This window comes from Temnothorax nylanderi, unplaced genomic scaffold, assembly GCF_030848795.1.
Source record: "Temnothorax nylanderi isolate EJ_2023f unplaced genomic scaffold, tnyl_v1.0 TNYL_tig0003_pilon, whole genome shotgun sequence".
Taxonomy (NCBI): Eukaryota; Metazoa; Arthropoda; class Insecta; order Hymenoptera; family Formicidae; genus Temnothorax; species Temnothorax nylanderi.
In genome coordinates, this window is record NW_027249065.1 from 1,411,258 (window position 1) to 1,424,555 (window position 13,298).

Consider the following 13,298-nt stretch of genomic DNA (forward strand, 5'->3'; position numbering starts at 1 on the left):
CGCACACATGGCATTCCTCGGAAGTCACGTCCCGTCTCTGCATTGTTTCGAGTACGAGTCCGCTGAAAAAGCGTCGTTGCATAGTTTCTGGTCCCTCCTGTCAATGACGTAGTCATCCGTCATAGGAAATGAGAATACCCTCCGCCCCTAAAGCGTCCCTTTATTTTCTTCCCGCGTATTTTTTTCCTATGTATCTTCTTCCGCATATCGGACAGGCGAAAAAATAATGAAGATATTCTCTCTAGATGCAGAGTTGAAGCGACGTGAAAGCGACAATTTTAAACTGATTTCAGTGAAATCGTGTTGAAATTTCTTTTTGAAAAGGTCATTTCCTCTAGAAACGATGATTTTGTCAAAAATTTTATTCCGTAGACCTTTCAGTCAAAGAGAGAACGATTCCATTGTACACGCGCGTTACGAGTTCTCTTCTTAGATTTACGATTCGATTGTTAGTTCCTGAGAGAATGCCATTGTTCGATACAATGAATTCGATACAATGGTCGAGTTTGTGATGCAAAAATCACGATGCACTCGTTGCACGCGACATCCCGCCTAGGTCTGCAATTTCCCCAACAGTTTCGTTCAACTTTTCGTGCACAATCCCGCGCCTCTCCGCGCACGTCGGGAACATCCTGCCGTCATCCTATATGCGGTTTTTCATTTCTACGACTAGCCGGAGGCTGCATTCGTTCCTAGACGATTATTAATTTGTGCCGCAATCACGGAGTATTCCGTCACGCGAGTCACTCGACATGATTATACGACGGAAAAAGATGGTCTTTTTACTCGAATATTTATTATAATTTGTTTATTCGGAGTATATCGCTGAATATATTTATTATACATCGCTTCGTTTATTACATTTTGTAGTTTGGAATTTGAATGCAATTAACCTGTTTTGTACGTGGCGCGGTGTTTTCGTTACAAGCCAATTTTAGGGAAATTTGCATTGTAATTATGATCGACTCTGCGTTGTTCCTTTTTAAACCTATTCTCGAGCCATTCTTCTTCTCTTCGTCTAATAACACGTCACATTTATCTCGCTGAAGTCATTCGTTACGTTCGTTTCAACGTGATCATCAATCGTTGTCGTTTCGAAATAAGAACGAGAGAAGTCTTTCTGCTTATCTACTTGGCGAAAAGAGCCATCAGAGTTTTGAGAAATGGATAAGATAATTAGATTTAATTCGAGTTTTTGTGTGAGCTTCCCTTCAGCTTTCGCGCTTTTCACAATAGATTCGTTATCGTATCTTTACAATCTTCTTGGAAGGATATAGTCCGAGCCAAATATGCAAAATACTTATAATAAAATTATTAATTATAAAAAATATATGAGTTTAATCTATGTAAAATTTTATATCTAGAGAACAAGAGAAGAAGAAGACTCTCTGTAAATGTATTATTAAAAAGAAAAAATAATTTAGAATCGCGACTGAAAAAGGCAGGGTGACCGAAAACGAAACAGAATAAGATGCAAAAAAGAAAGTAAAACGAAATCGTGTATAAACCTGGTTTCGAGCGAAAGCTAGCGTGATGCTTTGAGCGAAAATAGCATGGTCGTGGATCAAAGTTTGCGAGGGATCATGTTTCCCTCCGACTCGACGAATGTCCCTTCGAATTTCCGTGCTCGTAAGAGTCGTAAAAGCCTCCATTTCTGAAGAGCTCTCGACGTCGGCGTCGCCGTCTCGTTCGCGGAAGTTACAGAAATGAGGGTCGAGGTGAGGGTGCAATATCTCGACGGAGGATATGTTTTCGATATTCGCAGGCTACCGGTAGTGCCGGTACACGTCGCGCTGGCATATTGCATATACCAACGGATTCGCGACAAATCTCGGAAAACGTCCGAGAGCTGTGACGAATATCTCGCTGTCGCGGTTTTTCGCACCGTATCCGGAGAAACTTTTTCCTCCCGTAAACTCGTACGACCATCGCGTACGACATACGCGCTCGCCAATCGATACCGACGAGAAGTGAATTCGAAATCTGCCGTAAACAAAGGATACGATATTTTTATATTGAAGGCTCAAAAATAGCTCAGTCTCCAACGAATTTCGATGATCAATGCGCGTGACAAATCAATTTTGCGTATATAATACATTTTCCTATATTATAATTCAAAATACATATATACATATATTACTGGCTCTTTCCATATAACATTTTCCAAAAATTTCAGTTTTACTAAATACAAAACATTCTCTGATAATGAAGTATAATGCATTTTGTTAAAGCGATATCATTTTTATAAAAATATGCTTTAATTTTTGTGCTAAATGTTTTCTTAGTTATGATAAGTTTGTAGAAAAACATAGAAAAAATAGGGATTAACATTCATATAATATAAATCTATGATTTTAAAGTCAAATGTGACTTGTGAAAAATTCTTACATTAAAATGTTTCTTCTTTATTTTCATGCGGCTTTCTATTGATGCTTTTTATAAGATTTTTGTACACTGAATATCTCGAATATGAAGATTCGTGAATTTAATACACGCCTCATTACGAACGGCACGTGATAGATCGTGAATACTCTGACCTACTAACATCTCTGATATTGAGAGAGCTGATATTTATTATTCATAAAAACATATATGCCCCATCCGTTTAACTTTAATCAATAATGAATTTAGATCGTGAATATTCATTTTGAATATTGTTGATCAGTTTTTATGTTTTAAAATGAGAAACAACTTGATTCCCTCAGTGCTTAAAAAAACAACTTATGCAATGAGTCACTAATTTTCTGTATATATTCCGAAGTCAATTTTTTAGTTTTATTCAGTTCTTAAGTCACTTGCTTTGAAAAATCATTTTCTCATACATAAACGGAAACGGAACGAATACTGAGAGAGTCACATATAGATATAAAACAGAACTCTTAATTATCCATGGCGTTTCATCAATTCTCTGCAGTCGCTTTGGCACTTCCCACCGGGATCGACAGCTTGATAACAAACGATACGACACAAAAAATAGAACGTCCGGAAGGGATGAAGAACGACAGGATATCCGATCCTTTCGTTCTTAACGCACGCCATCATTTATCCTCACGAAAGTTTTCTTCGCGCGAAGGATTATATAGGGTGAGGAAAAAGCGATTTCTTTTGTTTTATTGTATGCATTATATTCTCTCTACAATTTCCTGCACCATACTGTGAAACTTTTACTTGAAATGTGATTCAAAAAATGCGTGGTTTCCAATATATTTGAAAATCCCGATATTTTTCCTCATTTTGTATAAAAAACATTTTGTAAATTAGCGTTTAGTTATGTACAGAATTCGTGTTTTAGCTGTGCGTGCTGAATTCTATTCGGAGAAAAAAAGAAATTAATTCTATACAACGAAAAATGTGATCTTATAAAAATATATGTTTTATATTTTCTTGTATTTTGTGTCAGAAACAAGAAGTGTACAGCTCGTTTTCATGTATCTATCGCATCCAGATTTGTATTCACCGCAATTGTGACAGTTTCAATCCCTGGATACAACAGCATGTATAACATGTAATCACCCTAGGCAATTACTGAATTGTCCCGAATTCGTGACCGATTCGTAGCCAAATATAGTCGTTGACTGCAAATATCGCTGTGTGTGAATAAGCAATCGAACAGTCGTAGCGATTGATTGTCGACGTGAAAGCGCCGAGTCATAAGACCGATCGAAATAATCGCTCAACACAAAAGCTGCGAAGTCATGGATCTATTTTCGGATGCGCGATCGGTATTTACATTCGTATGTAAATCTGACGAGGTAGGCGTTTTCGCGGAAGCGATTCAAACTCCCTCTGACAGCTCCTCGTCCGCTTTAATCAATGCTGACCGCGTTCCCGCGCGATTTAATCGCGGTCCCCGTTCAATCGTCGTTAATGACGAAGTGAACGTCACCTCGTCATCCCGAACTTTCCTCCCTCCCGCTACACACACGTTTATTGTCGTAGGCAACTTTCCGGTGACCGCGTAAAACCGAAGGAAATCGAATTCTGCGCCGTTCGCGCCGCACTCATTTATCTCGCGATCGCGCGCGTTCTTTGTCCGCGTTATCGACACCCTACACCATGCCAGGCTGACGGATAAGAAACGATAAGGCAGCCAACGGTCTATATAGAACGTCCTCTTGCGAGAGAGAACAATTTTGCTCGCAGCCATCGATAGAATATAGAAGATAAGCACGAGAGATCTCGGAGGTCTTCATAAATGCATGAGAGATCCTTGGTTGCATTTTGCAATTTTCCGACGCTATTTTTATCTTGCCGTTCTTCCGTACGGACTTGTGCCATTAATATTTGACTATATTTTTGATGCAATATCGAAATTTTTCGCACTTTTATGTATCTTGAAGTTCATTTTCTGAATATTATTAATTTCCAGTCGAGTGCAAGCACTGATTTAAAGATATTAAATTCAGGTTTCTTCAGTGCATGCCGCGCTTAGCCGCCGTTCAATATTCCTTGTCAGAAGTTCGCGATTGTGAAATATTGGGAATATTTAATTAAACGTGGAAAAAAAGTGCGAGGTATATTGAAATTTATATATTGAAATCGCACAAATATAAAATATTATTCCTGTTTGTCGTACGTATCAGCATTCCTAATAGCTTGTTTCCAATGTTTTTTCCCGGATATTTAAATAAAAGTTGTAGCTTTTTAGATTCCCAAGATATATAAAGATATAGAGAACAGCGAACAGTCAACATTTTATCTTTTTAATTCTCCAGCAAATCGGAAGTATTTTCCGCTGGATAAATATTCCAAATCAGATTCGATCGTTGCCGAGGAAGATAAATTGTTCGCAAATAATGAATTTTCGCGGATGAATTTATTTGGCTATTTTGAGCCGAAAATTACTTAGGGTAAACAAGCGGATTAAAATTACGTCAATGTCTGATCGTCGCGATTTCGTTAACGTCCAAAAGGGAAGGGTTGTGTCCGTGATTTACAGACGGTAATGTTGCAAAGCGCCGGTCTGCGCGGCTCGTCTAAATATAGGGGACTAATGGAATTGAGATAAATTCAACGAGCTGGCAAACATTGTGGAACTCATGCCGTTCCGCGTGGCCCACGTTGATCGCTGGTTTCACGGCCGCTGTTAGATAACGACATAAAAGGGAGAAGTTCTCCTATGTAAAAGTACTGTGGCAGTTTATTCTAAGAAATGTGGAAATGTTTGTTCGTCATTGCTTCGTTAAAATTACGCGTAAAGTTTCCTTGATATTGTCCATTGAATAAGAGAGAGGAAGAGAATTTGCTCCAAGATATCTTACTTTTGCCACGTTATTTCTTAGATTGTAATTTCGTTAAAATGTTGAAGGAAGTTATCGTTACTTAACAAAATTTACAACTTTTAATAATTAATAGGAACTGAATTTTTATAAATGTTAGCATAAAGTGTTATCGAAATAAATTTTTTTAAAAAATTAACGTTTTAATAAAAGATAATATAGGGAGTTTTTACAATACCGTCTTTCAGATACGATAACCGTATCTCAGTTGTTCAGATACATAGTGAATGTTTCTGAATAATTCAGATACAGTTACGGTATCTGATGAAAGACGGTATTGTAAAAACTTCCTATTGTATGCAGTGACCCGTAAGAGTCTCATTTCGCGGTGGGTCATTAATTTTTAATCTTAAATAACTTCGTGACTCTGCCGTTAAACAGCAAACAAAGTCGAAGTTAGCTCCAATGAATACGCTTCTGATGCTGAACTTTGCAAAACATTCTGTTTACAGCATTCATTCGTTCCTGGTGCCCGCCATGACATCACGAAACATTATGCAAACGAAAACTTGTAGACTAGCTTCGCAAATCCGCAAAAGTTTATCAAAGCGAATGAAACAGGATTGTGTCCGTTCGTGTTCCACGTTACGAGAGCTCCCGCGGATTTCACGTATTTATCAATTTCACGTGAAGCTCAGGGTTCCTTTTTTGCGGGCAGGCAGCGATGGAGCCGAGCTTCCATCAATCCTCCGGCTCGTGGTGTTCCGAAAGTGCGGCACTTATGAGCAGAAAGGACCTGCCATTTGGGCGGAGGTCTGCATGGAATGTTCGCGTTGGAGGCTGCGTGTCGAATCAACGCGGAAAATAAATTGCCATTCCATTTTCATCTCGAGAGATCAACGCACCTCGCGACAAGGAAGTACAGGTTGCGAGTGATTCCCACTGTGCGCGACCTATATGCCAGAACGGTAAATCCTTTCGCGAACACGTAGTTATTAATCGTCCGATTAACTGCGCAAAGGACGAGATAAAATTGGCAACGAGTGTATCCATTTCTTCTCTTTTTTTCCATCGCAAAACGGCTTTCAAGCTTGGTCTCGCGGATTTCCGAACATTTCCGGTCGCGCATGCAAAATAGTAACTAATGGGGAAGAGAACTCGTATATCGTTTTTTCGTTTACAAAAACAATATGGATCAATTCAAACGCCACTGTAGAAAAACTTCTTTTGTTAAAAAAACCCGAAGCAATGCGATGGTAGTAATACAATAGTCAATTAATTGCGTTAAGTACGTAATTATTTTCAATATTTATTGTGTTAGAAATATCAGAAAAAGTATAAAAGAATACAAAAAAGACACTCAAAAAGATGTTCTTGGGTATTTGTCCTACGGCACAAACAGAATATAAAAATAATGAGTTTTAATTTAAAGTAATAATAATTTAAGTGACAAAATTTAGTATATTACATTACTGACATTAGGAACCTATCAATGCGGAAAATGTCGTAATACGGATACAGAGAGTAACGGCAATCATACCTTTAATCAATCTCCGACGCGACGTGAGACATTATTGGGTTCTCGATCGACACATGAACGCGAGGACGGTCTCAAGCTCCAAATCGAGGAGAATCGCAGGAAACTGAGGGGGCGGGGAGGGTCTATCGATTTCCCAAGCCCGGAAGGTCTAACCTAGGAGGAAGAGGCTTCCCTCGAGAGGTTCCTCTCGCCATTTGCCTCTCGCAAGCGCGGTGGAGGGTTACCAGGAATCTCTCTCTCTCTCGCGGTAAAAGAAGCGACCGCGGGATATCTTTTTGCCGGTTTCTATTTCCCAGGAAAGTCACGATTTCTTGAATAAACCCGGTTTATGTGTCGCGGAAACCGCAGGGAAAGGTGGCCTCGCAAGCTGAGGAACTGCAAAAAGAACCGCGAAGAGTTGGACCTCCTTTTCTTATGCGTCTCATTTCCTTTTTACGACTGCATCTCAAGACACTCGTGCATATTTCACGACGTCGCATAATTTAATTGTCAGAACCGCCAGCTGCGACGAATATTTTGCTTAATCGTCGACACACTCGCCCTGCATCTCACTTCATTTTGACAAATTGCACATCGTGTAAATTTTTTAATTACTTACCGCGTGAAGTACGGTTACAGCGTGTAACAGAATATTAATTCACAGAAATAATTTGTATATGACAAGAGATAAGACGTATTAAATAATAATGTAGACAGTTTTTAATTGAAAATTTGCCTGCGGCACTTATTATTATCTGTATTCGGTGTTTACTTATTGTAAGAAATCTTGTGCATCTTATTAAACCATGGAAATTATTTGATACAAAATTATGTCAGAATTTTTATAACTTTTATATAATTTTATAATATAGTATTTCTCTAATATTTTAATTGGTCTTATATATTAACTTTTTTATATATACAGAAAATTTTATTAAATGGTCGGAATTGCTTGATTAGTTTACCGTAAAAAAGCTATTCCGAAATAACTTTTTTTACAATTTTAAATTTTCCAACTTATAAATAGAATATAGAGAGACCCAGTTTTTCTCGGATTCCTTGTCAGATTTCAATAGGCGAGGGAAGTTCTTTCTGAGTACGCCGTACGTTCTGTAAAGCGAAAGTTCTCTATGAAAGTTACAGAGCGAGTTGACGTAACGTATGGATCCGTTTGTTGTCGTGTTCGCCGGATAGGGAAGCAAAAGTAACAGTATTTGTTAGATTCCGGGAAAAACAGCGGTGTCATATTTTACTGGCGATCTTTTCGCGTCACCGCCAGAAGTTTCTTCCGCCGGGTTTCACTGTCGTCGACTGAAAGCACCTCCCTTCGACCGTGCACTATTCTGCTGTTCTTGGAGATCTCCGTTATCCTGAACAAACTTCATTTGGCGGAAGCGAGAAGTAATTTTTATTTTTAATCTTAGGAGCTCGCGAATATCGGCTTGCGATAATGGGATTGATAATGGGATTAACTGCGGCCGCCGTAAGTGGCATTATAACAAGTTTATGATAATTCAATAATTAAGAAGAGAAAATTAAGTCAGGCCTAAATATTGTAAATTATAATATGCGATAATATGATACAATTTTATTTAATCCAAAGTTTTAATTGTTTTCTATTTTTCCGTCTCGTGTAATTTTTTTTTAAATTTTAATTCAGGAGCATTACATATCTGACACTTGAGCATTGTATGTAAGACCATAAAATATTTTTATGTTTCAGTTTTTAGCCGGGGGCGATCATGACAGGAACATACCGGAGATCGGTGAGTATACAGGTAGAGTGATAGTTTCTATTGATTTCACTCTTTTATTCATTAGCTTTTTTATAATTGAGTTCGTAAGATTATACCTATATTATTCTAAAGCTTGGAGTTTGTTTCAAAGATTTTGTTTTGCTGCTGTACGAACTTTTATTACTGCAGAATTAAATGAGCCGACGTCAAGATTATTTGCATTGTCTGACAACGAAATTATCAATACAAAAGAATAGTCTATTCTATAATAAAGAGAAAATTAATTCTAGTAAAAAGGAAATACGATTATAAAAATGTTTACGATATTTATGCTATAACTAACATAATATGAAAATATTTATAACAGACACGGCAAATACATATCGCAGGCGATATACGGGAGATATAACTGTCAATTACTTGTCATAGTAACAAGAAGCGATGGGCCTTTCCCGCGTCAAACGCACTTAGCATAATTTAAAAGTATCAGCCACCGGCTTTACATATTGCCAATAACCGGCCACATGAGAGTTGTACCGGCGCGACATGCATATTCAGGAATTATTACGGTATTAACCGGTAGGATCAATCTCCATAAATTTTGCGTTCGGCATGCAGCGGACGATCAATTTGCGGAGGGAATGTGCGCGTAGGCAGAGAAATCTTTGATACTTTCGGTTCGCCGTAAGAGATTCGTCGGATGATAAATCGTCGCTATCGCATCGAAAGTTCAACATTCTTATTCCCCGTAGCCAGGAAACTTTAAACATACCGCTTCGTGTGTTTTGTACACGTCGTTGATCACAATGAATGATCATCCGTACACGGGCAGGCGGGGAAAATAGCCGTTGCGTCTTACGAAAATATTTATGGAGCGGTATCGAGCGTCTGAATTACTTCCAAGATCGACGAAGAAATATCAGCGGAAATATTTCAGTGGGAAATCTCCTTCAGCGGTCTCGTTCGCGCATTTATTAAAATCTCCCTTCCGCTCTGCTTGGATCTCATTAGAATTCGGAGGAATTCTACGCTGCGATGACGGCATTCGAATAAGATAATTACCGCGCTTTATTCTGCGGTTATATTTTCTTTTTTTTTTAAATTTATTTCAAGCGCCTTTTTTTCAGGAAATTGCGGAGACCCATTTTTTTTTTATTTGAAAGAAACTAACGTTAATAACTTTGCTAACGTTATTAACTTCGTTCGCGATACGCTTGTTAAAAGGATGTTTCGCGTGTACATAGCCATCGAATATTCACGCGTCGACAGCTGACAATGGTTCGTTCAACCGCGATACCGTCCTCGTTATTCACGCATCATTTGTCTCGTATCCTAGTAGGCCCCCATTATATTCCTGATATCTCGTCAGAAACGTCAATACATATCGAAGACGCTACGAAAACTAAGAAAAAAGAACGTATAAGACGACGAGGTAAAGGTATTCTCGCGAAACTGTTATCAGTTTCTGCGAAAAAGTTACAGTTAAGATAATGAGATTTTTATTGTGTCAACGTAATAGATTCTATAATGTAAATACATAGTTTTCTGTTTAAAAAATGCAAATAAAATTAATAAAGAAATCTAAATCACATTATTGAATTATACGAAAAAAATTATGCAATATCTCCAACAAATTTCTTAAAGCAATTAATTTCCGTGGTGAAATAATAAAAGGCGCAATTGCGGAATTACAAAATAATTAGGTGAAAACGTAAAGGTAATTGAAAAAATATGTAAATAAATTTTTAATCCGTTCCAGAACAGGCTTTAGTAAAATGCAATTAAAATAATGAGCCATTGCATAAATAATCATTTATTAAATTAACGAAGTACTGGGAAAAATAATAAGGAAACTGTCCTGTATAAAATTTATATATTAATTAATATAAATATGTTATAAACACAAACATTTTTAATTACCGCGTAGAAATTAAATTTTGAACGCGTTTCTTACATGTATTTCATGAGCGTTTTATCGTAAGTAATTAATTGTTGTCCAATACTATCTCGGGATGTTACTAAAATATGCGAATAATTGCGCTCTAAATATCATGATCAAGGAACATGATCGCTTTACCGAAGATTTATGATTATTTCGCAAGGATGAGCCCGCGTAGAATACTAATGGTATTCGCGACATGATTCTGAGCCATTTGAACTGGCTTCCGGTGGATGGACCCGCTCGTTAGCCTCTAAAGCCGCAGCTTTGTAACCCGAGGTTGACTTCCAATTTGCTCAGCGCGTGGACATTCGGACATACAAGCCGAAGGATCACGCCCCGACCGGTTTCTATTTCCGACGATTGTTTACATAGTTCCCTGTGAATTGCTACTTTGCATACCCATGCTGGTAAGGATAACATGGCACTGGCATTGCAGGAACGCCTAACTGCCGTACTCTCCCACAGAAATGTTACACATTCACGATGCCCGAATACAATTGACCCTGACGAATGTGTCAGGAGCATTAATTGTAACGTCATGTACGGCGATTAGAGCTCGGACTATACAAAACAAGTGCGGATTTCCGTCATCAAAAAGTTCGCTTTCTGCAAATTTTATCTGACACACTAAGTTTATCTAATGCGTTATCAATTAGATTTATTCTATTATCGATTCAAGCAAAACTTTTGAAAACAGAACAAACGTTGAAAGCTTTTGAAGAATACGCCAATATGATCGCTTATGTGTTTTACAAATTGCGGACGTGCACAAATTGCGCGGTATTATAAAGTATTTGAAACTTTAGCCTCGCCAGTACTTTACCTCGCGAATGATCATTTCACAGAATAAAACATCGCGTTATTAATGCAGCACGGTGATTTTTTGCGGCTGGAAACAGACTCGTTGCGAGAAAAGCGAGAAAAAGGCAGATATCTGTATACATATAATAGCCTTCCCTGAATATACATAAACTTACGCTCCGGTAAACTCGTCGTACAAAGATGCAACATTATGGTTTTTCTTGTTATGCAATAGAGAAAAACATCGACAGACCTGCATGAAATGCAAGAACCTCTGTCTTTCCTGACACACGTTTCCCGTCCGCGTGAAAATCCTCGCCGAAGTTTTTCCAGGAAGACGCCCGAGCGCTTCCGAACATTATCCCGCGCATTATCCCTCGAAATTTTTTCCTCGGAGTGGTCCATCAGTGAGGTTGTAACGGGAACTTACTCGATGGTTCAGAGAAAGAGAGACATCCGGCTATCGGATTTCTAATGATCAAAACTTAGCCAGCCGTGTTCGGCTCTCCATTCACTTACCCTTTCCATCGCGGCTAATGCACTTTTTGGCTAGTTTTACTTTAAAACATTCTTCTTAGAGTTACATTTCTAAATTCCGGTTCTATTACAGATGGGATTACCATCTTTATCTCTCATAGATATTATTAATTTTATTGTTTTTGAGCTTGTTTAATTTTCTGAGATTGACTTTTACCAAGCTTGTAATTAATATGTAAGAAGTAGATTGCAATACAATTTTAAATAATCTCACTCGTTATAAAAAATTAGATTTTTATTGAACTATCGAACAATGTTAATATTTTTATTTTCTAAAGATCGAATTTTTGAACAACGAAAACTTATCAGTTTATTTAACTTTAATGCTGAATTATATTTTTATGAATTGAAATTTTTGTTATATGTGTGTAATGTAGGTTAAAATATTTATTAATAGAGGAAAGTCCCCTATTATGATACAGGATCCTAATATGAGATATGTTAAGCTAAAAGGCCCTATACCCACACAGAGCATAACATCCAACAGATATTTAATGGATATCTAGATATCCAATGGATAGCCATTGGATATCTAGATATCCATTAAATATCTGTTGGATGTTATGCTCTGTGTGGGATATAGGCCCCATCTGTTGATCCCACCATGAAAAAACTCCGCCATCTCATATTAGGATCCTATCTCATAATAGGGGGCTTTCCTCTATATAAGCCGATATCATATTCGTTAGTCTAATAGCTTGATACAATTCTTTTCGACTCTTGCGAAATTAATTTGTCACGTATATTGATACACATGTTCTCAAAGGATGTCTCAAAGGGTCTGATGTTTTTTTTTTATTAATATCAATCTTAAAATTCCACACATATATATTTCTAAAAGTGTAGCTTGCAACGTATATATCGTATATATAGAATACTGCATAGAATAATTGTAGAGATAGGATGTTTTTTCTAGTATATATTTTTTAGTGAATAAAAAGCAATGAGTGTGTTTGCATAAAGCTGTACGCAATGTTACATTGTGTAAAGAACCAAACACGGTATCTCGCAAGGAATTCCTCAGATGCAGGAATGCAAATTCTGTTTCTTCCTTGAAAGCTAAACAAGCACTGCAAGTAGATATAGTCAGCAATAGTCAGACGATGATAGATGCGCCAGTTCTCTCCGTGGGGATCCGGTGCGCGAATTCCCAAAATCGATTTCTGCCGCTGCCTCTCGATGTTCCCGAGATATAACGCGATTTCCCCATTAGCTTAACCGCGGGTGGAGTTAGCCACAATTCGGAGAAGTAAGATCGAGCTGCAACGTCATCAACGTCGCTTTCGCATCCTGTCGCTTCTTGTCAGCCGTGACTCGAACGGATCTATTGGATTGTTAAATATCGCCTTTAGCCTACACTGTTAAATTCATAGGGTTAAATTAAACTCAATTTTGAGTAATTTTTAACTATTCGCCACTGCTCCTACTCAATATGTAGTTAATTTGACTGAACCAATGGAGTTAAAATAATCCTATTTTGTTTCAAACTAATAAATTTTGACGCACATGGTAGTTAAAAATAACAAAATAAATCTAACTCATGG

At 37.7% G+C, this 13,298-nt stretch overlaps 1 protein-coding gene across 3 annotated transcripts in view; it reads left to right on the plus strand.

The window, feature by feature from the left end:
* Nucleotides 1-13,298, plus strand: part of Trpgamma (Transient receptor potential cation channel gamma) — a 77,554-nt gene that overhangs the window by 23,942 nt on the left and 40,314 nt on the right. For all 3 annotated transcript variants that reach the window (XM_071703669.1, XM_071703686.1, XM_071703676.1), the window contains one exon: nt 8,462-8,504. The gene's annotated coding sequence lies outside the window, so the exon portion shown is untranslated. The remainder of the gene's footprint in view (nt 1-8,461; nt 8,505-13,298) is intronic.